General features: G+C 54.0%; 1 protein-coding gene and 1 long non-coding RNA gene across 4 annotated transcripts in view; one reads left to right on the plus strand and one right to left on the minus strand.

Moving 5' to 3' along the window:
- Nucleotides 1–1,827: 1,827 nt before the first annotated feature.
- On the minus strand, nt 1,828–21,890 carry LOC141278329 (uncharacterized). The gene is made up of 3 exons (XR_012330878.1): nt 20,848–21,890; nt 20,431–20,698; nt 1,828–2,474 (listed from the first exon to the last, which is right to left on the minus strand). It is a non-coding gene; the product is annotated as an uncharacterized lncRNA (long non-coding RNA).
- The window catches only part of CXXC5 (CXXC finger protein 5), a 34,267-nt gene continuing 29,519 nt past the window's right edge, over nt 19,823–24,570 (plus strand). Inside the window, exon 1 of one of the 3 annotated variants that reach the window (XM_033853244.2) lies at nt 19,823–20,362. The gene's annotated coding sequence lies outside the window, so the exon portion shown is untranslated. Of the gene's footprint in view, nt 20,363–20,399; nt 20,527–24,570 lie in introns of those variants that run through there. The other 2 variants (XM_073802590.1, XM_033853245.2) reach the window with 2 other exon arrangements.

Consider the following 24,570-nt stretch of genomic DNA (forward strand, 5'->3'; position numbering starts at 1 on the left):
ACTAGGCAAGTTACTTTTTTTCCCCCCTACTTCTCCTAATCTAATTGTAAACCAGGCCAGCCTGAAAGCAATGGCTGATGCTCTCTAGCCGTCAGGTTCTTTCAAATGCATCTTTACACTCTTGCACAAAAATTGAGGAATAAATGTCCACTGCTTTTGGTTTTAAACTTGTTTAACTTGTCTTATCTCTCAGTGTCACTATTCCATCTCAGAACTAAGGTGTGATACCTGAAACCTTTAAAGTGCTTCATTTTAGCTGCTGGCTACTTATTATTAGCATTTCTAGCATCCTTGACCTTGCAAAGAAGTTTGACTATTAATAGTTGTGGGTAAAGGAGTTAGAATTGAGCTCTAACCTAAAATTACCCTCATTCTCAGTATCATGGGTAAGTGGGAATTCAGTTTTTGACTGTTGACCATGGGTTAGTTGCACAGATCCTGAAAGCCCCATTCTTTGTCATCTTAAACAGCAGCCAGCTTATTACCATTTATTAGGTCATAATGTAGATATTTTCACAAGAGTACTTTTAAGTAAAAGTCATCCTGGTGTTCATGAAACATTTGGCTTTTGAATGCAGTTTGGTCTTGCTCATTTGAGTTTGGAACATATTTGGTGCAGTCTGCTTACATATGCCTTGGCCAGAATGAAGGCTCAGTGAGGAGACCACCTTCCCCACTCACAAAAAAAGTGCGTAACTCAGGATGGGTCTCATCTGGGATCACATTGCTTTTTACAGAAGTGTCTGTAGTTTTATCACATGTGAAAGCTTGTTTGCAGTAGATTTGATTATCTTGGTGGGCAGTGGTTACAAAGGAATGTCAGTGTATGGGTTCCCATTGCTTCTTTTTTGTTTTTAATTGAAGTATAATTGGTTTACAGTGTTGTATTAGTTTCAGGTGTACAGCAAAGTGATTCAGTTTCATATGTATATATATGTATATATGTGTGTGTGTGTATAGATAGATAGATAGATAGATTCTTTTCCCTTATAGGTTATTACAAAATATTGAGTATAGTTCCCCGTGCTATACAGTAGGTCCTTGTTGGTTATCTATTTTATATATAGTAGTGTGTATATGTTAATTGCTTTGCTTCTTTTTTTTCTTAATGTATTAATTTTATTTATTTATTTTTGGCTGTGTTGGGTCTTCGTTGCTGCGCACGGGCTTTCTCTAGTTGTGGTGAGCAGGGGCTACTCTTCGTTGAGGTGCGCAGGCTTCTCATTACAGTAGCTTCTCTCGTTGCGGAGCACGGGCTCTAGGCGCACGCGGGCTTCAGTAGTTGTGGCTTGCGGGCTCTAGAGTGCAGGCTCAGTAGTTGTGGCGCACGGGCTTAGATGCTCCACGGCATGTGGGATCTTCCCAGACCAGGGCTCGAACCTGTGTCCCCTGCATTGGCAGGCAGATTCTTAACCACTGCGCCACCAGGGAAGCCCCTGCTTTGCTTCTTAACAACATGGAGTGCTTGATCAAGTTATAGTTGGAACAGTCTCTTTTGGTAAAGCTACATGATTTTGGATACTTGCATGCTCTGTTACTGGCCAGTGGTCAAAGGTGGTGTTGTCCTGCTAGTTTGTAATATAAAGATTTGGAAAGAGGACTCTTGGGGTGGGAGCAGCAGGGAGGTCTTTAGAGAGAAGGATGTGGTGGTCAGAGAGGGGGGCCCATGTTCTCTGCACTGACCTAGAAATTGAGGCATTCCTTTTCTACTTCCAACAGCTACAGTATTCCACTTTTCTAGTCATTCCTCTTTGCCTCAACAAGTAATTTGGAGCCCTAGGTAGGTTGTCAGGAGAAATGAATTATTTCTAAACTACAGTTGGAATGCCTGTAAACCGCCCCTTGTCTGCAATTAGAGTGAAACTGTGGCTTTTGTCTTAGTCTGCTGTACCATACCCATTAACAACCAGTGGCTAGGTTTTAATAGAAGAACTTTCTTCAGTTCCTAGATCTTCTGAATTATGAACACATCTTTCCTTCCTTCCTACTCAGGAATAGCATCTTTATTACCCCTGCAGAAAATTGTCATTCATGTTAGGAAGCCATCTCCATTTCATTCCCTTTGTGAAACAGTCTTTATTTCACGTGATGGGTTATTCTGGTGATTGTGATGGTAGAGAAAGCAGATTTTTTTTTTCCCATTTAAGCAAAGCACAAATGCTGACTCAACGTAATATCACGTAAAACTTTTTCTCTTATGTTTATAACTCAACAGATTGGTAAATCCAGAGGAACAGTTATAATCACTATATGGGACATACTGTATTAGTATATCAAAAGTTTATTCCAACCCATTTCTTCTTTTATATTCTAAAACATCTTCATTATGTTTGATGAGATAGATCCACAAGAAGATGGAGGTACCCAAGGCCAGTCCGGCTTTCAGCCAGTCAGGTTTGTCATCTGGTAGCTCCCAAATGTAGAACTTAGAGCGTGCTAAAAAGCCATTCAGGATCCTGGCTGGGGCCAGCAGCCTGGAGAGGGTGGAGAAAACAGACTTTTAATATGAGAATAACTATGAAGGTAGCAAACTATCAGAATATACATTCATATCCATCCAGGAAGAGAAAATAGACTTCCTTTGGGACACTCCTGGAGCCTGTTTCCTGTTTCATCATTCCTTTGTTGTGCATGTGCTTAGATGAAAAGTGGCTCTGAGTTCTCTGTACCAAACAAAAGGCTTCCTTAAAAGCCTTTTCCTAACCTTAGCCCCAGCTGGTATAAGTGGTTGGTATTCAGGCACCTCTGAATATTTCCAGGGATATTCAGAGGTGCCTGAATACAATTCCTGGGATGGGCTTAGAAATAATGAAAACCGGCCATGGGATCACCTTCTCAGGGTGATCCCGAAACACATACATTCCCCCATTGTTGCCATATTTTACCCTAGTCAATATAAGTGGCAAAGCTCAAAGCTTGGGACTGACTGTAAAGCCTTTAAGGCCTTTGGTCTCAGTGGCTCAATGTGTGACACAGTCACCAGCCAGCTTTGCCCTTTCTCAGTGCCTGCTCCTGGGCTGATTGAAGAAGAGGCAGAGTCAGACGTTTTTGTGACAATTGATTACTTTTCATCTTTGAATTTTTTGTGGAGCTGCACCTTAACTGGAGGCAAACTGTAGCCTGCCTCTTATCGGATGAAGAACTATATGAATGTCTTAGCACCAGGATAGCACTTAATAGTTTTCAATTGAGTGGGGGTTTTGTTTGCTTTTAATCTCCTGTGTGAGTTGTTATTAATAGAATGGCCTTTTCCAGGGCTGGGGTTCCTGATAACCCTACAGTGTATATACACTGAAAGCAAATGGTTGATCACCTTTGGAAAGGCCAAGAAGTTACTGAGTGCCCAGGCCTCTGGTGACTGATGTCCAGAGAAGAGCAGCACCAGCCTCAGTCAGTGTGCCATGTTCCTTTTCAGACTTCTAAGGCTACGAGGGGCGACAGCAGCCATTTTCCCAGGAACCTCGCTCCTTGCCCTGAGCCACTTGTTCTCCTGTTTGAATTTCTTCCTAAGTACTTAAAAATCTTGACTCTTAAAGGGTACTCCCCTACCCTAAATTGTAGGGCCTCTATAGAGGACGAGAGTGAGTAGGAAGGGTTTGGCCAGCTTTCTCACCTTTGAAGTTTTCCATAGGAAGTGAGTAGCTTTGAAAGCTCTAAAACTGCTACTTAGGCCTTCTGACCTGGAGGTTTCTAGAAACAGTACACAAGTACAACCTGACATTTGGGCTCCAGAGCCAGCTCAGGGGTGAGAGATGTTCCATGCTTGAGGTAGTTGGCAAATCTAGGCTACCTACCTGACGGGCTTCTGGAGCTTCCCCCAGCTAATTAAGGGGCAATACTGGTTAGGTCCTTCTGGGCAGTCTCCCCCCACCTCCATTCCACATCTCTGCCATCTTTGAAAGATGTGGCTGCTTGCAGGGTGTTGCAGTAAAAGTTGAGGGGAGCTGGCCTTGTTTCAGAGGCACCCAGGACTTCCAGTCACCTGCTGCAGTGTAACAGAAGGAACCAGGGGAACAAAGGCTTTCTCAGACATGCCAGAGAAGTTGAGCTTTTTCAAAGGATGATTCCAGATCATCTAAGCCTGGCCCTCCTTTGGAGGGGACAAAGAGAAGGCATAAGACAAGGGGTAAAGGGGAGGTTCTGCTGCATTGCAACAGGTTATGGGGCAGGCACTGTTCCCATGAGTGTGGGGTTTTAACCTCTAAGCTGGAGAGAAAGGACACTTGAAGTTTTGGACGTATATTTTGGGAAGAGGGGCAGAATTCCTTTGTGATTTCTCCTCTGACACACTGTGTCCCTGGGTTCCTCCCTGCTAATCCTGCCCCCTGCCACCTTCTGACTTAAGTGACAGTTGGGTAGGCTTAAGTTTCTATGCCCACAGATGGAGGAGGTGACTGAAGTGCATTTGCTTGGGTAGGGAGCGAGCTGGTATCTGAGTGGATGCTAGTGCCTGAGTTGCCAGCAGAGGGCAGTGGTGACCTATAGCTGTAACAACCATGAGGTAGGTGGTCAGTAAATCGGCTTGGACAGAACCTGGGAGGAGCTTTGGTTGGGGTGGGGAGGCCTGTTTGGGTTTGGCTTTGTTTACTGTTTATCCAGAACTGGATGGCCCAGTGTCGAGCTCATTATGCTCCATCATAGCCTTAATCACAATGAGGGAACAGATTAGTATTCTAGCCCAAGGCCTGCCAGAAGTGTCAAGCCACCAGCTCCCCATTCCCCTCACCATTGGTATAGTAGCCATATGCCTGTGTGTGGACAGGTTCGTAGGGACCAGGCCAGGGCTTTGCCCACCTAACTGCAGGTTGCATGGGGACAAAGGCCTGTCTGTTGCTTCATGTGAACAAGGGGATTTCATATTTCTGGCACTTCTCTGTCTGGTGCCCACTGTTACCTTTCCCCAAAGGCAGGCAGTCTCTCTGACTCTAGCCAACTAGCCCTGTCTCCTTTGCCTGCCTACCTACTCTGGGCAACCAGGACATGACTTTTCATCCCTGAGGGGTGGAGGGCTGGGGACAGGAGGAACAGAGCTGGGGGCTGGTGATAGGGCCTGGGAGATGTTCTTCCCTTGTCCTTTTCAATCTTATCTTGTGTGTTGGGGCCCTAGACTCCCCAGTCTTCCAGCCCAACAGCTGTGAGCCTCCAGGGCCACTACCCGGAAGCCAGCTGCCTCTTCTTGGGGAATTCTTTGAAATTCCAGGCTCGGCCATCTGGGTATGCAAATATCTCCAGATTTGCTGAGCCCTCCAAGTGGCTGCACCCCAGGCAGAGCTGTGAGAATTAACTGCCACTACCCCCAGATGGGGAAAACTGCCTGGGGGCTGTTGGTGCATGGAACCTGCGCTTTCACCTGCTGAGAGACGCTTTAAGAGTGGGAGAGAGAGGAGTCCTGGGACCTCCCTAGGTCCTGCTCTAGTTACTAACTGTATAAGGGATTTTGCATCCAAAGGGTGAGTTGGGAGACCCTTGGGGGCCCTTCCTGGAGTGTGAATCTCTGAGCATAAGAAAGTTCCTGGAATATGGAGGGAAGCCTCGGGTCTAGCGTGGCTAGAAGGGTGGGGGCTATCTGCAGGGAAAGCTTCTGGCTTCCTACCTTGCCAGATCCAGGCAGTAGAGCTGGCTTAGGCAGCCCAGAGTAGGCCCAGCAGTCTGGCCCCCAGAATGCCTTGCTTTCTCCCAGGCCTCCCCCTGGGGCTGGTTATCTGGCTGTAGCAGGAGGAATGTGTGCTTTGAGTGGGAAGGGTGGGGGGGCAGGGTCAGGGCGGAAACCTGGGAATGTGGACTCCCTGCCTGTCCCTGTCCCTGTTGGAGGGAGGGAGCCATGGAGAATGTGGCTGACAGGCCCCAGGCGTGGGAGAGTGTATGCCTGCTTGTATGTGTGAGTATGTGCGGGAGGGGGCTGCCCATGTGTGTAGGAACGTGTGAGAGAATTGTGAGCATGGACATTCCTTAGTGTTTATGCATATGGGTGTGAGCCTAAACTGTGTAGCCTTTGAGGAACAGAAGTCGAATCTGTATTTGAATCACAGGCCCATGACTTTTCAGTTGTATATTCTTGAGCAACTAATTTCTCTCTCCTTTGCTTGGTTTTCTCATCTGGAAAATGGGCACTTGGCCCAGCCTGGCCCATAGGCAATGCTTGGTGGAAAATGGCCTTATCAAATTAAAGGGTTGCGGCTGTGGGTGCTTATGGATTCAGGGTAGTAGGCGTGGGTAGTTGGACATTTTTGCTGGACTCTTATACAAGCCAGATGATTTTGAGCAGGACCAGCTCCTGGGACACCCAGGGACTTGGGGCAGGCTGTCTGGGCCCCTTTGGGGCCTATGCCTTTCATACCCACTTGGCAAGGCCTGCAAGAATGTGCCTAGGGCTTCCCTGGTGGCACAGTGGTTGAGAGTCTGCCTGCCGATGCAGGGGACGCGGGTTCGTGCCCCAGTCCGGGAAGATCTCCGCGGCTGGGCCCGTGAGCCATGGCCGCTGAACCTGGGCCTCCGGAGCCGGTGCTCCGCAATGGGAGAGGCCACAACAGTGAGAGGCCCGCGTACCGCAAAAAAAAAAAAAAAAAAAAAAGAATGTGCCTAAAAACAGAATGGGTAGGCATTTAGATGGTGGACATGCCTGGCCAGCCTGTGTGCCCCTGCATAGGGTTTGTGTCCCTCTGTTTCTCTTGGGGGACAAAAGGGGAGCTCAGATACCCTTTCTGGTGAATAAAAGCCTGGAAGGGGATGCTGGGAAGAGCTGCCTCCAGCCATCTGGGAGTGGGGATGTTGTGGAAGGAGGCCAGACCTCCCCCAGCTGTTTCCCCGCCCTACCTGAAGGGTGAGAGTAAGGGATGAGACGTGGGTGATTGTAGCACTGCCCACAGCCCAGAATCATTGTTTTCCCCCATTCTAGAGCACAGGCCACCTAGTGGTTCTATGCTCTCTTAAAGAGTGCCTGTGTGTGCGTGCATGAGGTCTCGAAGGGGGGCAGCCGTTGGAATCTTGGATCAACAGGCAGGATTTGGGATCCAGGCACAGAGAGGCTGGGGAATTAGGCAGTGTTAAACAGCCAGGCAAAACTAGGGAATGTTTGAAGTCTTTCCGGGTGGCACATTTAGGGGGAGCTCCCTGGCTGCAAGGGATTCCTGGAAGCCCCTGGGAGGTCCCAGGCCTTAACTGGAGGAAATAAGGGCTACAGCCCAGCTGGCCCTACAACTGGAAGCACAGGAGTGGCCTGTAAGGGTGTGTTGAAGGAATGAGGGATCTTGGCCTTGTTCCTACACACATGTACCACTGGGAAATGGTGGTGCTGAGGGGTGGGGTAGATTTCTGAGATCAGGGGCCAGCCCTCTTTCCTGCTTTAGATTTGGAAAAGGGAGCGCTCTGGAACTGATGCCTCGGTTTCTGTACAAAAAATGGCGGAATGGAGAGAGAGACTGATTAGGGATGGTCCTTAAGGAGCTTGCGTGGGAGGTTCTGGACCTTGTTTTAACTGAGAGAGCAGATCACTGCTGGGTGGGCGGTGCTTTGTGTTCTACAGCCTTGTGAGAGTGGCAGGAAATGGGGCCGGTAGCTATGTACTAGTTGAGTTGCACCTGATGAGAGATTGGGGGTGGTTTCCCCACGGAAGTCCCAAAGTGTGTGTGGCCAGTGTGGCAGTGTACTAGGGGAATTGATATGTATGGCCACTGTGTGAGTGAGTGCAGCAGTGTGAGTGGTTTGTGACACTTGAATTGTGTTTCCCAGGTGTGTGTAATGGCTGAACTAATTTTGTTGTTGGGATGAATCAGGTTCCTGGACAGGAATGGACCTATCTGGAGAGAGTGATGCTATTAAGTAGTTACAATCATACTGATATGACTTAACTAGTATACAGACATTAAAAATGATCCCACTACCCTCTGTGTTTTGAGTGCTTACCATGTGCTTGGCCCTGTGCTAAGTGCCTAACCTGCAGTAACTCATTTGGTTCCGTCAGAACCCTGAGAGTTAATGCTGGTTTGCCTGTGCCACAATGTTTATTGTGCCATGTTATATTCTCGTTGGCAGATGTGATACAGCTGCACCTCTGTCTTACTTGCTGAAGTGCAACTTGTGGCAGTGTGGGGTCCTGTTGTATACTTGGACTCTCTGTCCTGTTTTGTGTTGCCAATATGGGGCTCCACTGTGTTGTTCCATAGTTTAAGACCCAATTTGACAATGTTTTTTGAGGTGATGGTGTATAATTTGGCTGTGTGACTTTTTTGCTTTGTTGTGCAGCCAGAGTATGTAACTCCCTTCTGTCCTGTAGTTGAGACCAGCTAGTAGAATGTATGACTTATTTTGTATTTTGGTGATGTGGGTGTCTAGTGTAGGGTCATCGGTTGTGGTGGTGTGAACTGGTTGTGTGACAGCGTGACTGGCTGCATTGTTATGTGTCTGTGACCCTATTGTGTGTGTCCGGGGGAACCATTTGTTTGACCCCTTGACCCTCCTGTCCTAACTTGTGTCAGAGACTGTTGTAGTATGCTGTAACTCCGTGAGGTGAGTGTGCTTCCATGGTGGGGGCAGTGGCCCATAGTGGCCCATCCCTGTACAGATTGTGTGTCCGTGTCACCCCATGTGCCGCTGTGCCCCTTTTCGGGTCTGTGTGTTGTCTGACCTCAGCCGCGTATGCCAGCACCACTGCCCCTCCCCCGCGCCGCCCGCCCGCGCCGTGCAGCGATCGATCGCCATTGATTGTCCCTGACGAGCTGCTCCACTTTCCAGCCAATGTCAGGAGGGGGGATCTCCGCCGCCCTGGCGGTGTCATTTCCACACACTCCCTGGGCTGCCGCCAGCGCGGGCGCCACTAAGAGCCGGCCTGGATCGCCCAGAGCGCGGACCGGACCGCCCACGCCAGGACGCCCGACGGAGAGGCCAGATCCCCGCCTGCCCGGCCTGCGGCCCTGCACCCAGACCTTCCTCCCTGGGTGGGTGGATGCTTGTCGCTCCACTAGTTTGAGCTGGCCCGGGGGAGGGTGGGGGCATGGTCGGTGCGCCTGTGCGCTCGGGTGGGGGCGTGGGGGGCTGTTTCCGGCGGGGCGGAGGCGCCTGCGGGCCAGCTTTGCCGTGGCCCAAACAGATGCTAATGATTTTCCGGGAGGCGCCGGTTATCTCTGGCCCCAGCCAGCCAGTGCTCGGGCTTGAGCCGGGCATAGACACCTCCCCACCCTCCTCCTCACCCATATGAGCCTCGCCAAATGACCACCTGGCCCCGAGTGGACAGTGGGGGTCGCAGGCTCCCTGGGGTGCCCCCAGAACTCTGGCTGCAAGGGAATGTTTGCTCCTGTCCACCCAAGACGCAGCTGCATTCTCCTCTGAACCCTTCCCAAAGCAACCCCCCCATCTGAACCGGGGAAACTGAGGCTCAGAAAAGCCCAACCCAAGGTCATGCTGACCCACGACCTGCTGGGCTGAGTGGATCACAGCCTCTCAAGGCCACCATGTCGGGGACTCAGCCTTCCTGGTCCCCCTTTGCCCAGGGGCCAGAGCCAGTTTCCAGGCTCCCCGGTGGAAGTGCTGACGTGGCTTCGGGCAGCTGTCTGGGGCCGGGAAGCGGGGCAGATGTCACAGAGCCCAGGGGAGGAGGCGGCTCCATGGGGAGGGCGGGCAGGGCCTCTTGCCTGGCGAGACGCGCCTCCTCCCCCTAGGCCTGGCATTGTCTGGGACTGGGGCATAGCTGCTGCCCAGGCTGACCCGCCTCCAATTCTAGTCCCAGCTCTTCTGTGTGCCTGCTGACAAGTGCTGTAACCTCTCTGGTTCTCTTCCTCCGGAATATAACAGCACCTGCTTTGGATGAGTGTGAGCCTCAGATGAAAGCAGAGGTGTGCAAAGCCCCCAGTCCAGTGCTGGACATACTGTTCCTGCTCAACATGTATTAGCAATTATTATTATTGTCTTTGCAAGTGGGAATTTGGTGTGTCCAGGAGCAAAACTGAGTCCTGAGAGTGCCAGCTGGCTTCAGAGGTCATTCCAGCCAGCCTCCTGCCTTGGTGCCCCGGCCCTCTGCATTTCTCATGCCTGTCTAGCTTTGTTTCTTCTCCCTAAAGTGTCAGCTCCCCTCAGCTCTGCCTGCTGCCAAGCTGCCCCCACCCCCCTCTTATCGGTGTAGTTCCCTCCTATCTGGCCGCCACTTTGGGTCCCTCGAGCAGCACAGCCCCCTGGGAACAGCAATCGATGGGGCGGAACAGCCTCCCTGACAGATGGACCCATGGAGGCTGGGCTGCTTCAGCAGAGCTCCCTAGGAAACCAGAGACAAGAGCCGAGCCACCATGGCTGCCTCCTAAATAGAAATGGGAGGAGGCAGAGAGATGAGGAGGAGGCCAGAGCTTCCAGCCAGCCCCATGCTGGGCCAACCCTCTGGGGATGGGTCTGGTGGGGCAGGGCAACCCCTATACTTTTCCACAGATCCTCTTGAGGGGAGGGCTCTGTAGGGCTCGCTTGGTAGGTAGGATATGTCTGAATTCCCATCATGGGCAGGTGAAGTGTTGCCGTCCCCATCCCCCCATGGGCACTTTTTCTAACAAGCCCAGAGGCTGGTGGGTGGGTGGGCAGGCAGGCGGCTTACCACATTCCTCAGGCTATAAGGGGCCTTTGAAGCCAGAATGGCAGGAGGACCTTCTCTGCCTGTTGGGGGTGGGAAATGATGAGCCTCGGCCCCCGTGAGTGTTGTGTGGAGAATACCTCCTATCTCCTACCAGGCTCCCAGATTAGTCAAGGACTTCTTCCAAGGGTTTCTCAACCTCAGCACTATTGACATTTTGGGCCATTTAATTCTTTGTCCTGTGCATTGTAAGATGCTTAGCAGCAGTTGTGACAACCAAAAACGTCTCCAGATATTGCCGAATGCCCCCTGGGAGGCAAAATCAGCTGTAGTTGAGAATCACTGGTCTAACCTCAGGACCAGCCCCCTGGGTTGGAAGGGGTGGCTAGGACCCCATGGGGATGCCATATATCCTCTTCAGTAGTGGAAAGGGAGGTTTCCAAAAAGGCTCTGTCCCCAGCTGTCTCAGGCCCAGGAGGGTGGGAGACACTCTCCCCCCTCCCCATGGCCCCTGCTAGGTTGGAGGGAACCATGCTTGCCTGAGATGGCAGAGCATTTGGCGTCACTGCTCAGCTGCACCAGGCTTGGTGCCAACACCTTACTGCTGAGACTACATAGCATGGGGGCGGGGGAGCGGGGGCGTTCATGGGGGTACTCAGGCTGCCTGTGCGACCTTCTGTCCAGCCAGCTTGAGATGAGGGGAGCCAACATGGATGATCAGCCTCCTGCCTTCCCTTGGTGCCCTGGCAATGTCTCTGCTGCCTCCCTCTAGGCCAGTGTTGGGTTGGGAGTAGGTCTGGCAGGACTGAGAGCCGGTGGGGGCTACTGCCTGGAGCAGGATTGTGGACACAAGTCCAGCGGGCCCAGCCAGCTGACAGCTGGGCCACCTGAATGCCGAGCTCTCCCCTTGAGGAAGGGGAGGAAAGAAGACACTGTGGGTGGCTAAGTGCTACCTGAGTCCCCCCCCACCCAGAAGCCCTTGAGCCTGAGGACTGGGGGAGGGAGCTCCCTCTGGAGTCATCTCCCTCTTCCTGCTCAAGCAGGCAGGCAGGCATTGAGGTAAGGGAAAGTTTTCTAGAGCATAGTGTCACTGCTGGGAAGTCCCTACTTAAGTCTAACCTACTTCCTTTCTTCCTGTAGCATCTGCCCTCTCCTGGGCTGTGTGGTTCTCTGGCCAGGGTGTGCCCTTATTCCTGGGGAAGAGAACCCCATGGGGGAATTTTCAGTCAAAATAAAGGTCAGGTCCTTGTGTGGGTAGAGGGATGAGGGTGCCTAACTGGGCTCAGCTAGGGGATGGAGAAGAGCACTGGTGCCAGTTGACAGACCAGGGCCTACAGAGATCAGGGTTTCCCCAAGACACATTGAACCCAGCACCAGCCTAGGGGGTCCTAGGGTGGGGAGGAGGAAGTGGCGGGGAGGTGGGCAGTGGCTTTGTAACCAGAGATGGGCCAAGCGGTATGAGGCAGCAGCTTGGAGCTGGAGTTTAAAATAGCGCCTCGGCCTGGCCAGGATCGGGTTCGGGTCACCCACAAGGCAGTGTGGCCACGACCATCCAGCTCGGGTTTCTTGCCACCCTTGATGATTTAATGGAGGAGGGGGCTACCCAGGCAGATGGGCCTAAGAAAGGGGGTCCAGGCACTGCCACTTACAGTCCCCTGAGCAGGCTCTTGCCTGTCTCCTTTCTCCTCCACACCCACCCCCACGGGACAGATTGCCCCAGCTGCATCCTGATGCCCTCCCTCCTCTTCAGTAAATATTTGACACCAACTGAGGACCAGGTACTTGACAGAGCATGGAGATGAGTAAGGCCTTGACCTTGTCTAAAGCCCAGGAGTTTTGGTCCCCAGGAGTGCACAGAAGGGGGAAGGTGATAAGTATTCAGCAGAGACCCTCCACTGATGTCCTAGCCTCAATCCTGAAAGTCCTAGGCATTGGGAAAGGAAGAGGCAGAAAGACCCCCACAGGCTGCAAGAGAGGAGGGTTAGACCTCAAATAAGCCTTCCAGTGAAGAAATGGATTATGGCTACAGGGAGAATGTCTTCTCAAAAGCTAGTGATCATCCTTGAAAATTCCCCAGGGTAGTCCACTACCCCAGTGTTCCCTGGCCTGCCCCTCCCCCAAGGCAAAGCCCTCAGACATAGATCTGAGAGCACATTCTGGTCTTTCTCTGTCCAAGTAGTGATCACTTCCTCAGGCTGACCCAAGCAATAGGGCAAGGGGCGAGGGGATATGGGGGTGGGGGGGTCCCCTCTTTAGTTTTTTGAGGGAAGTAGCTCTAGCTCTGCCACGTCCCATTTTGCTGATAGAAAGTGGGAAAAAGCTACTTCAATCAATAAAAAGTTCTAACCATAATCCCTTCTGCTCCACTCTCCCTTGCCAGAGAGTCTCTGGGCCCCTAGGGGCAGTAACAACCTCTGGGCAGTGGCCCTTGAGGCCTGGCAGGTAGGGTTTCTCCCCACTTTGCCCTCCTTCCCCAGCCATGAGTCCAAGGAGGTGACCCAGCAGGCCAAGCCAGCTCAAGGCCAGATCTCTCTCTAACTGGAGCAATGGCCATCTCTCCTGACGGAGCCCACATATATCTAAAAAAGCGTCTTGTATATCTTAATGATTTCTCAACAGCCCCTGATTGAAGCATGCTCAATTTAGCTGTGCCGTAAGTAACTTTTTATATTTCCTCGGGGAATCATTTCATTTATGAATCTTTTCTGAATCTGCAATCTCGATTAAAAGTTGATTTTTTTTTTTTTTGATCTCTGTCTCCTCGGCTTCTTGAGATGCCTCCCTAGCGAAAAGGGTGGTAGCACCATCAGTCCTCCCTCCTTAGCCTGTCTGGGTCAGGGGAGTTCTTCCTGAGGTGTGGGGGGAGCAGCAGCCAAGCCTCCTCTGTGGTAGCACCTGGGGCTGCGTGACCTGAGGGGGAGCTGCCCTGGAGGAGGGGCTTACAGAGAGGTTGGGGGCATTGGCAGTCTCCTGCCCACATACCCTCCCCTACCTGCCTCATATCAGCCCCGCTACAACCAGTGTTACACTGGGGGGATTGTTCCGCCCATTCTGGCTTTAGGGTGTCTCCTCACCTGTAGTTTAGGAATTTAAGAAGGAGACAGAGAACCCTTCAAGGGTTCAGCTTGAGAGCACACAACGGGTTCAAATCCTGGCCCTGCTCCTGTACAGCTGCCACAGCCTAGGTAAGTCACTTCTCCTCTCAGAGCCTCAGTTTCCTTATTTGCAAAATGAGAATGTGATTGCTAAACAGATTACCAAGGAGGTAAAGCGTTTAGCACAATATCTTCAGAAAGGCAGCCTTTATTATTTCCCTTGGGGGACCCCAGCACCAGGAAGCAGGGTTGGAACAATGCTGAGGGTCCTATCCCAATTCTGAACAGTATCTAATTCTTTTCCTCAACCCATTCATTATCTAGTCCTGGTGATACCCCTTGAGGGTGAAGTGGGTGGGACTGGCATAGTTATCTCTCTGAGGATAAGGGTCTGGTGGGGTTGGGACTTGCCCAGGGGCTGCCCCAGGAGGCCCACCAAGAGCTCCTGACTCTCTCCTAAGAGGCAAAGGTCAGGGCTACAGTAGGAAGGCTGGAGGGCAAACTAGGGTGAGAAGCTCTAACTTAAGAGAGAAGGGCCTTCCCCAAAGACACCGTCCCCATCTCCCCCCCACACCTCCCTCCAGATAGTCGGGGGAGGGATTTGTCCAGGTGCTGCGACCTCTGGCTCTGACCTCTGACTCTGGCCTCGGGGGGGGGGGGGGGGGGGGGTGGGCTGGTGGGCTCTCTAAGTGTCAGAGTCGAAACTGGGGGTGGGGCTGAGGGGACCCGGCAGCAGAGGCTGCTCTGGGAGTTAACGATTTACGAGGGGCCCCTTCCTGAGGCCTCCCTCCTCACAGGCCCAGCAAGGCAAGCAACTCGTGACTGCCCAGGTGGCTAGACACAGAACCAGTCCCGCCAGTTCAAAGAGCAGTTCATCCTGGGCCTACCCCCAGGCAACTGCCTGAGTACCCCATTCTCTGGAAGAGGAAGGCAAAGTAGGGGTTGGTAGGTAGGGTGTGGTCTGAGGAGGGAGGCTGGGTCCTGTTTTCCAAAGTCTCAGTGTGAGGGACATTTAAGACCCTGCTTTGCCTTCTGGAGTCACATCTGTGAGGGGAGGCCTAGCCCCACCTCTCCACCTCCAGCAACTTTTCTCCATATCACCCCACCCTAGCCTGCATGTCTTGGGTAGAGCACTTTCTGGCCAGGCTTCTGGATGCCCAGGGCACACCACCACCGGCCCCCCCTCTTTGGGCCTGGTCTGTGGCCTCCAGGTTTGGGACGCTGTGTCCTCCCCTCCCCCAAGGCCCCTTTCTGTTACCTTGCGGCCCCTCCCTCTTCTTGACCCTGAGGCCATGGAGCCACAGCTTTGGCCTCTGGGAGCACACAGTCCCACTTCCTGTTGGAGAGACAGTTGAACCATGACTGTGCCTAGTGAAGTCAAGAGTTACTGTCAGGGGACTTCCTGGTGGCGCAGTGGTTAAGAATCCGCCTGCCAACGCAGGGGACATGGGTTTGATACCTGGTCCTGGAAGATCCCACGTGCCACGGAGCGACTAAGTACGTGCATCACAACTACTGAGCCTGCGTGCCTAGAGCCCGTGCTCTGCAACAAGAGAAGCCACTGCAATGAGAAGCCCGCGCGCCGCAACGAAGAGTAGCCCCCGCTCCCTGCAACAGAAAGCCCAAAGCCTGAGTGCAGCAATGAAGACCCAACACAGCCAGGGAGGGAGGGAGGGAGGGAGGGAGAGAGGGAGGAAAGAAGGAAGATCTTAAGAAAAAAAGAGTTACTGTCAGGGGCATGACGCCCCCAACTGTCCCCACTCCCCTTCCCTTACCACATAAGGGCTGAGTTCCCTGGGCCTGGCAGAGCATGGGGCTACTTCTGGTGGTCTAGCACATGTGTAGCTGTGTGCTGGGGTGCAAGCGGAAATACAAAGTGTGAGTGTATGTGTTGGCCTGGTCTCTGCTCCCTCCCAGCCTCACCCCAGAGTCATTTTATTCTGGGACTGGAGTCCCCCTTCTGCCCGCCTCCCTTCCCCACTGTTTACACAGCTCAGGGCCAGGCTGGGCCACCAAACTGACTTCTTAGGGATGGCTGGACCTTGGCCTCCTAAGAAACAGATCTAGCTTTTCTGAAATTTCCTTCTAGTTTCACGGTTCTCTTGTCCCTTCGGAGGTCATGGGGGCAGGGGTGGGGCCGAAGGGCCAGTGGTATGTGAGGGCTTAGACCCCAGAGGCATGGGCCCATGTCTAGGCAGTCAAGCTTCCCTCTTCCCCTGCCCATGTTTGCACCCCCAGCCCTGCTCTGGAATTTTGGCCAAGGTCACAGTCCAGTGTGACCCCACTGAGCATTATCCTGCACCCTGCCCTGAGGCAGGGCTCCAAATGCCCTGGCTCTCATTTTCTGTGATACAGATGCGGGAACTGGGGCCTCAGGAGAGGCATAGGCCAAGCTCTGGGTTGGCCATCTTTATTGGAGACTAACTCCCACACTCCTCTCCATGCAGCCGTTCCCAGTCACTGGATGTTTAATCAATGACTGACATTAGCTGATAGATGGTAGTCATGGAAAAGGTAGATCCCCCACACAAGGCATGGGTTTAAATCTTGGTTTTGCTACTTTGTAACATTAAGCAGTTGTCTTGAATACCAGGATTAAATAAGCATATTCACAGAAAGCAATTAGTGTGGTGCCAGACACATAGTAAGTGCTCAGAAAACTGTTGGCTACAATCCTTACTACTGGTACGTACTTAGTGCCAGGCTTCAGGCCCAGAGCAGGTAGGAGACTCTCCCTTACCCTCAACAAATTTTCGTGCGTGGTAGTAGTGAGGGGACAGGGAGACAATGAGCAAATAAAAGCTATTTCTGTGCAGTGTGGTCACTGTGGCCATAGGAGGGGACAGATGAGGGCCCCCAAAGCCAGGCCGCAGAGTACAATTGTTCAGTGCATGCACTGCAAAAAAGACACCTGGCCAAGGGGTCTAGGAAGACTGGAAGACAGTGTATGACCTGCTGCCACATGGGGGTACCTATATCTGCCAAAAAGTGGTAGCTTTTTCTAATTTGCACAAAGGCTAGTGCTGGCTCTGTAGATATAAGCCAAACTGAGGTGGGGAGTAGAAGTCAAAGAAGGTTCCCAGTGGAGTGATACATGCTCTTGGGCTTCAGTGAGGACTTCAGGAGGTGAGCTTGATTAAGGCCCTTCTGGGCAGAGGGAACAGTGCATGCAAAGCCACAGATACTTGAAGGGAAGTTTTGGGGTGTCTGAGGGAACCACCAGTGTTGAGTGGTGTTGGTCAGCAGGGCTTAGGGATTGCAGGGAAGAACAGACCAGTTAGGGAAGCCAGGCCAAGTTGGGGAAGGGGCTTGAGCTGAGCCCTATGGGCTCTGATTAGTCACTACAGGATGAGGAACAGGTGAACCCCAGGCAGATCTGTGTGTGAGAAGCCTCACTAGGACAGCAAATCTCTGAAGTTAGGAAAACAACTTTGGTGCCAGTCTCATGTCAGTTTCCTCATCTGAAAAATGGGGACAATACTACTACTGGGGCTGATGTAAAGATTAAATGAGATAAGTTACCTTAACTATTTAGCTTAATGCCCTGCTCAGGGTAAGGGCTTTGTAAATGCCAGCTATGGATATTATAACCAGGACCAGGAGAGCAGGATCCAGGGTACTGGACTGACACATTCCTACCCGGAAGACAGGGTAGGTGGGTGCAGGGCCCTTCTCTCCCCGACAGGTACTGGAGACTTATGGAATTTGCTTCCTGACTCTAAGCTGATTGATTGAATAGCAATATGAAACTCCAATACTCCTTTTTGGAGGGACTGTGAACCAGGATCCCTTTACTTCTTCTTGTGGAAGGGGCCTGGGGTGGGGATAGTCTCTCCCAAGGCCAGAGACCTCCCGCCCAATCCTTCCTGGGTGTCTCCCCCTTGTCTTACTTGTTATGGTAGAGAGTTCTATGTGGATGGTTTGCACGTGGCATTTCCTGTTCATGTTGCATTTTCCATGTGGACAGTTCTGCCACTCTCCTCTCTGGTTCCTACCTGGGGTGGATAAGTGAGGATCTGGGTCTCCCTCCACTTCTTAATTTCCAGGAAAAGGGGAAGACTCCAAGATCCACTCTCTAAACTAGGCCAGGCATATACCAACACCCGTTCCCTGAGAAAGTCACCATTGGTATCACCTGACTCATCTCCATTGCAGCCTGCAGCCCCCTGGGCTTTGCCCTCCTGAGATGGGGAGGGGACAGAGGTCTTGGGGAAAAAAGTGGGTAATTAATAGTAATTCCCTAAGGTGGAGCTACTATCACCCCCACCCCCCATGGATTTCAGCATGAAGCTTTTTTCAGGTATGCAGGGCCTGATTCTGCACTCACCCTAGGCTTCAGAAGCCCTGAGGACTGAGTTTCATTTCTTGGGTCCTAATCCTCTGAGGCCTGCTGCTGACTCCTGGGCAACAGGTCCCACCTCACAGTTTGGGCCTCAGCTTCCCCAGAAAAGGTAGACAGTGGTGGGCTAAGTGTTTGCAGATCCTTGAGCATCTAGGCCTGGGACCCTGCTTCTTTTCGCCTTGTATGGTCAGTGCCTAACACCATACTGTACCTGACAGTCAGGGTGGGGCCCAGAATGTCTATCTTTAATTTAAGCAGTTTAGGGGGGATAATCTGGAGGTGTTCGTTTGTCTTAAAACTGTGTTCTCAGAGCAAGTACCTTGCTTTACTCACATGGTACGTTTGGTGTGGCTTTGAGGAAGCTTGCTGGACAGGCTAGGGAGCCATTCGTTGACACACAGTTAAAGGAGGACACTTCTCAGCTTTTGTGGAAGGGAGGGGGTGTTCAAGAGAGGGTCATTCCCTGTGGCCTGGGAGGTCAGGACAGGTAGAGAGACAACACATTCCAGATGAACTCTGCCCTCTGACACCTCCCTCACACCCCTATCCCCTGGCAGGGTCAAAGTCCCAAAGCCAAATTTAGAAGGCTTGGAGGGTGGGCACCAGCGGCTGCTCCCATGAGACCTAGGCCCCAGGCCCTCCAACACCGAGGCAGACGGCACAGAGGAGGAAACAGCGAGGTGGGAGCTAGTTTTGCTTCTTCCACTGAGACTGCTCCAGTGGCTGGAGGCACCAGGTCGCCGCAGTTAACTCCCTGTTATCTGGGTCCCAATCGTTCTCAGGCTGTAATGTTTAACCCTAGGCAGACTTCGCAAACCGTCCTGCCCCTTTCCTGTTAGGGTCTCTGGTCTGGGGGCTGTGTTTTCTCTGTCTCGCGGAGGCAGCACAAATCCACCCCCATGAATTCCACAGAATTGAAGAAACTTTCCACTTTGGGATTATACGAGTGAGCCTGGGGCTCGCTCTGTGGGTCCCTGAAGTGGTGAGAAGACGACATCTGCAGCTTTAGGATTAGCCCAAGCTGGGCAGATGGAGGGGGCACTGAATGACGGCGAGGCTATGCGGGCCCAAATCTGTACCCGCTGGGCTTTTGTTCTCTCTTTCAACCAGTGTCTATTGAGCGTTTCTCTGTGCTAGGCACTGTTTCGGGCTCAGAGTTCACAGGCCACGGTCTCAGGGCACCACAATGTAGTCGCTTTAGCTCCAGGACTCAGGGTTTCCGTTGGGGCCAGTGTAGGTAACAAAATGTCCTTTCTTGGATCAGTTTCCTCATCTGTGTAATGGGGACAGGAACCTCCACCCCCTTTCTCCCGGGTAACTAGAGCCCACCGAGTACGGGAATGCACTCTGGGAAGGGTGCAATCTTTGAACACGCGTCTAGCTCCAAGAGTGCTCGGCTATGAGTTCTCGGCCCTACGCGCACCTGAGCTGAGGGGCGCGGCCAAACCCTTCCTACTGGTCCTTGTAGCTTCGCGGCCGGCTGGAGAGAGGGATCAGAGAGATGGCGGATTTCCCCATAAGGTGCGTCTCCAAGCCCATGCACTCCTCACAGAACGGGAGAGGTCCTCTTATTTTTTGTAAAGTTGCAGAAAAAGAGGTGAAGACGGGGCGCGCTGGGGAGCTCAGCCTGGGCCGACCTCGTCAGAGCGCGGGGAGCTTGAGGCGCAGTGGCTGCGGCTCCGGCCTCAGAGCCTGCGGCGTCCAAGTGGCCAGAGCTGCGTCGGGAGGGAGGCGGAGGGAGGAGGGAGGGGAGCCGAGGTTGGCGGGGGGGGGGGGGGGGGGAGGAAGGAGGAGGGAGCGTTGAGTCCGGTCCGGGTTTTGCCGGCAGCCCCCGGGCAGCGTTCAGAGCTCCTGCCCGGGCGGGCGCGCGGCGGCGGCGGCGGTGGCAGAGGCGGCGGAGCCTGAGCGGGGATGTAGAGGCGGCAGCAGAGGCGGTGGCGGCGGCGAGAGCAGGCGCCCGAGCCGAGAGAGAAGAGCGGCCGAACCTTGTTCCCCGAAGCCGGGCCCCGCGTCCCTGCCCTGCCCAGCCCAGCGCCCAGCCATGCGCGTTGCCTGCTGAGTCCGGGCGCCTCACGCTGCGCCCTCCGCCAGCCGCTCAGCGCTACGCTTGGGGGTGATTAGTTGCTTTTTGTTGTTTTTTAATTTGGGCCGCGGGGAGGGGGAGGAGGGGCAGGTGCTGCAGGCTCCCCCCCCTCCCCGCCTCCGACCAGCCGCGGCGGCGTGACTCCGGCTCCGGACCCGGGCACGGCGGGCGGCGCGGCTGGAGCGGAGCGCACCGCGGCGGCGGTGCCCAGAGCGGAGCGCAGCTCCCCGCCCCTCCCCTCCCCCTCGGCCTCGCGGCGGCGGCGGCAGTGGCGGCTTGGACGACTCTGAGAGCCGGTAGGTGTCGGGCCACGGCCCTCCCCCGACCCCCCCCGGAGGCCGGCCCCCTCCCCTTCCCCGCCTACCTCCCTCTCCTCCCCCGGGGCCCGGTGCGCGGCCGGGGCCGGAGTTCGCTGCAAGTCTGCGGAAAGTTTGGCGGCGCGGGCTCCCCCGAAGTTCAGGTGCGGAGAGCCAGGGACGGGAAAAGAGGGGTCCGTGTTTGGGTGTGGCGGGGGGCGCCCGTAGTCTGAGCCTCGGAGCCCCGGAGGCTGGGATCCCTAGCTCCGGTGATTGCTCGATGGCCTCTTCTATACTCAAGCCTCCCCAAGCCGCAGTCAGCTCGGTCGCAGATCACTGAGTTCAGACAAAAAGAGGGGTTTTAGGGTCGGGGACGGCGGCTTGGGCGCCATGGATTGGGGTCGGGGCTCTCCCTGAGGGGTACGGTCCCCTCCCCAAGTACTCGCGCTTGAGGGCACAGGGGCGGCGGGAGCCCGTGTCCTCACCTCTCGGTGTTGGGCGGGCGCTCCGCCTGCGGGGGCGGCTGATTGGAGATCTCCGGCGCGCACTCCCCCCAACAGACCCCATTCGCAGCCCTGTGTTTTGGGGGCATTACTGCTCTAACGCCCAGGACGACGCGTGGCTGAGTCTCCCCCTCCACTTGGAGGGGGCGGTGGCCACTTCTACATTTCCCCTGAGGCTCCTCGCCCCCGCTGCCCGCGGGGTGCCTGGCGGGCTGACCAAGTTTGACCTTTTTTTTTTTTTCCGTCAAAGTATCACCCCCCGACCACCACTGCTCTCCGCGGCCTCTTTCTCCCTTCCTCCCTAGCCTTAAGGAGTCTTTCAGGCTGTCTCCTGAGCCCCGCGTGGCCAAGCAGCATGCAAAGCCAGGGAGGGAGAATGGGGGTGTTCCTCTAGCTGCGGAGCTGTGGGAGGCGGGTGTCCCAGGCGCCTGCTTCGTTGCTCTGGCCCCAAATTTACCCGTGAAGTTTGGCCCCGAGCCCCCTCCTCTCTTCTTCCCCAGAGCGGGGGGCCGAACCGCCGCGAGAAGAATGTGTTAATTTTCTTGCTGGGGGAAGTTGTCCTCGCCCGTAATGGGCTGCTTTCCGGCGGGGAGCGCGGGGTGCGCCTGGCTTTGTTTATTTGTAGGATCAACAGAAAGTGAGTGACCCCAGTTTTTAAATGGGGGGCCGCCTCCGGGACCTGTCAGAAGAGCTGAAGCACCCAATGAGGGAGCAAGATCGCTTTTTGGTCTCCCCCCCCCTTCAGGAATCGGAAGGGGTGCGCGGAGTTGGGCTGGTGACACGGGCTGCAAGGAGGAACCTTGCAGATTTGGGGGGTTCTGTAGGCACTCATCCGGGAAGACTTGCTCCCTCCTCTTGTATCCTGCGACGGGGGTCTGAAGGGTTGGCAGCCGCGCCCTACTGGGCCCTGGGTGGTCTGAGAGTCGCGTCTTCGGATAGAAGGGGCTGAGGGGGGGGTTCTGGCGAGCCAGCCTCTTGACCTCCGCCTTAGCCTGCGCCGCGGGCGCTGTTCGGAGTCCTAGGTTTTGTGGTGGGCCCGGCCCCCCCGCCTCTCCGCGTTTGCGCAGGAAGCGCTGAGGAGGGGGCGTGTACGTTGGTTCGGCCCTCGCCCCCGCCGGAGCCGCCCCAGGGCGGCCGGCAAACAGAGTCCCTTTCAAGTTTTCCGCTGGGGCCGCCTGGCGGGGGCTGCGTGCGCGGTCGCTGCGGACTTGTTTGGAGCGCTATTTGAACGCTCGGCGCCACCTCAGCTGCCCCGGCCCGCGGGGGCGGGAGGCGGGGGGGCCGGGGGATGGCTGTCCGTGTAACTGAGAGAATTTAAATTAGATGTTTTTAGGGGGCGTGCTGGCCTAAGCTTGCCCTGATCCCCCTCCCGAAAGACCCTCGTACCCTAGGTGCCAACCGTCTTAGGAAACCCAGGAACCCGAAGCCTCCTCCCAAACCCCTTTTTGAGAGCGATGCGGGGAGACTGAGGCCAGCGCTACCTACTACTGCGTAGTGTTGATTTAGCAGTTTCTCTGGATGAGACTCAAGCAAGAGCTTGGGGCGGGGTGAGCGGGTAGTGGCCCGCTCTGCAGCTGTCACCCCCTTCCCAGAACGGAAATTGTCCTCTCTCCTTGGGGAGGAGGGAGAGGGGGTGATTTTTGCCCTGGGAAGGGGTGGGAACAGCTGAGGGAGGTTGGCCTCTGAGTTTTCAGTCAGCCCTGGGGGTCTCGGTAGAAGCCCACCGCTCCCACATGCCCACCTCCAATCCTGGCAGGACCTGGGGGCTCTCCCAGGGAAGCAAGAGCTAGCTTTGCACCTCCCTCTCCCATGCCACCTCCCTTTCCAAGGTGGGGGCAGAGGTTCCTCTGCAGAAGACAGACCCTTGGCTGACTGGCTGTCCGTTGGCGCCTTATTTATGTGTGTATTTGGGCCCGGCTGTTTTCCCGGCTCAGCAGGTGACCCTGGCCAGGGCCTCCTATCTCTCCCCCGACAGAGCCTGTTGACTTACCCGTGGGCCAGCGGCCTCGTCTTTATCACGTGAGGCCTGGAATGTCCACCCGGCAGGGCTGGGCTGGGTGGGGGAAGGGAAGGGGAGGGGAGGATTCTGCATCCAGGGCCCAGGCCAGCTCAAACCTGTGTTCTATGGGTTCCTACTGCGGCCCCCAACTCTTGCTGCCTCTTTCCAGCTTCTTGCCTACCTTCTACCCATTTGGCAGATGTGAAGCTCAGGCTTATGGGAGTGTGGGGGGCAGGGTTGCATCTGGATAAAGGATCAAGTCTCTGGGAATTAAATACCCCACCTTCTTTAGGACCTCATCTAGTTATTCATGGGAGAGTGGAATGGAGATGGGGGTCTCTCTGGGAGGGAGGGGTGTAGGCTGGGCTGAAGTCAGCTGACTTTCCAGGATGCCTGATAGGGTGGAAGAATGGTGGGATACTGATGAGCCAGACCCAGGCCTACTTTCTTAGAGCCTCTGGTCGGGTGACCATGAAGTCAGAACTAGCTCCCCAAGCACGGTGTTCTGAAGCATGCCTTAACTGACCAAGGATGGGGTGGGGCTCACTTATTATTACTGTTGTTATTATTATTGCCCACTCTTTATATATAATTTACTTATTCATTCATTGGTCCAGTGTGTATTTTTTGAGCACCTACTGTGTGTCAAGCCCCACCCTTCTGGGAGTGCAGAAATGAATCACTGACTCTGCCCCTGCTCTGGAGGCAGGCCCAGGGTAGAAACTCCACCCTCTTTCCCTACCCCCTGGGGCCCTGAATGGGGCTTTCCCATTTTTTTCCTGGGGCTCTACCTCTCTTACCCCCCACCACCTGGTCCCATCGTAGCCTGTGTGTGTGGTTGTATGGGTGTGCGTGTGTGTGAAGTGCCCTTGACTAAGTGTATTAATAGTTAAACTCTCGCTCATAGCTGGAACTCACCAGACCACAAAAAGCCTCCCCAGTTACTCACGCACTACTGCCCAACAAGAATATCCCACTCAAGTTTTTTTTGCTTTCTCTTACTTCCCCCTTTATTCCCCCCAACTCTGAGCCCACCTCCCAGGCTGCGGGCAATAAGAAAGGACTGCCCCCTCAAAGACCCAGGAATCTCCAACCATTCCACCTGCCCCCTAAAGTCAAAGGCAGTGTCAGCTGCTGGATGAGGCTGTGTGGGTCTAGTCTGTTGGTATGAGATGTGGGAATCTGGGTGGTGTGTGTGCTAATGACTCAAGACGTGTTTATCTGTGACTCTGGGTGTTGAATGCGTGTCTGTCTGTCTTGGGATGTAGGAGTCTGAGCATGTGTATATTTGTGAATCAGGACATGTGTCTATGGATCTAGTAGTTGTTTGTGTATGCATCGCATATACCTGTGTGTTTGTGAACCTGAGAGCCTGTATCTGAAAGTTGGATTTGTCCCTGTAAATCTAGGAATGTGTATATTCTGAGTTCTGTGTGCTTAGAATTTTGGAGAGGGTGTGTTCATAATTTGTGTATATCTGTGTGTTTTATATATGCTTGTGAATAGCGGAGTGTCTCGCTCCCTGAGTGGTGTATCTGAATTGAGAAAGTGTGTGTGACTCTGGGAGTGGCATATCTGAGCTGTGCTGACAATGGTCTATGTCTGTCTTTGGTGGCTGGTGTCTATGTTCCTTTCTCTTTCTGTCTCTCTCTCCCTGATTGAGGCCCTGAGTGTGTGAGTGTATGTAATGTTGAACCTCTCCCACC

This window comes from Tursiops truncatus, chromosome 3, assembly GCF_011762595.2.
Source record: "Tursiops truncatus isolate mTurTru1 chromosome 3, mTurTru1.mat.Y, whole genome shotgun sequence".
NCBI lineage: Eukaryota > Metazoa > Chordata > Mammalia > Artiodactyla > Delphinidae > Tursiops > Tursiops truncatus.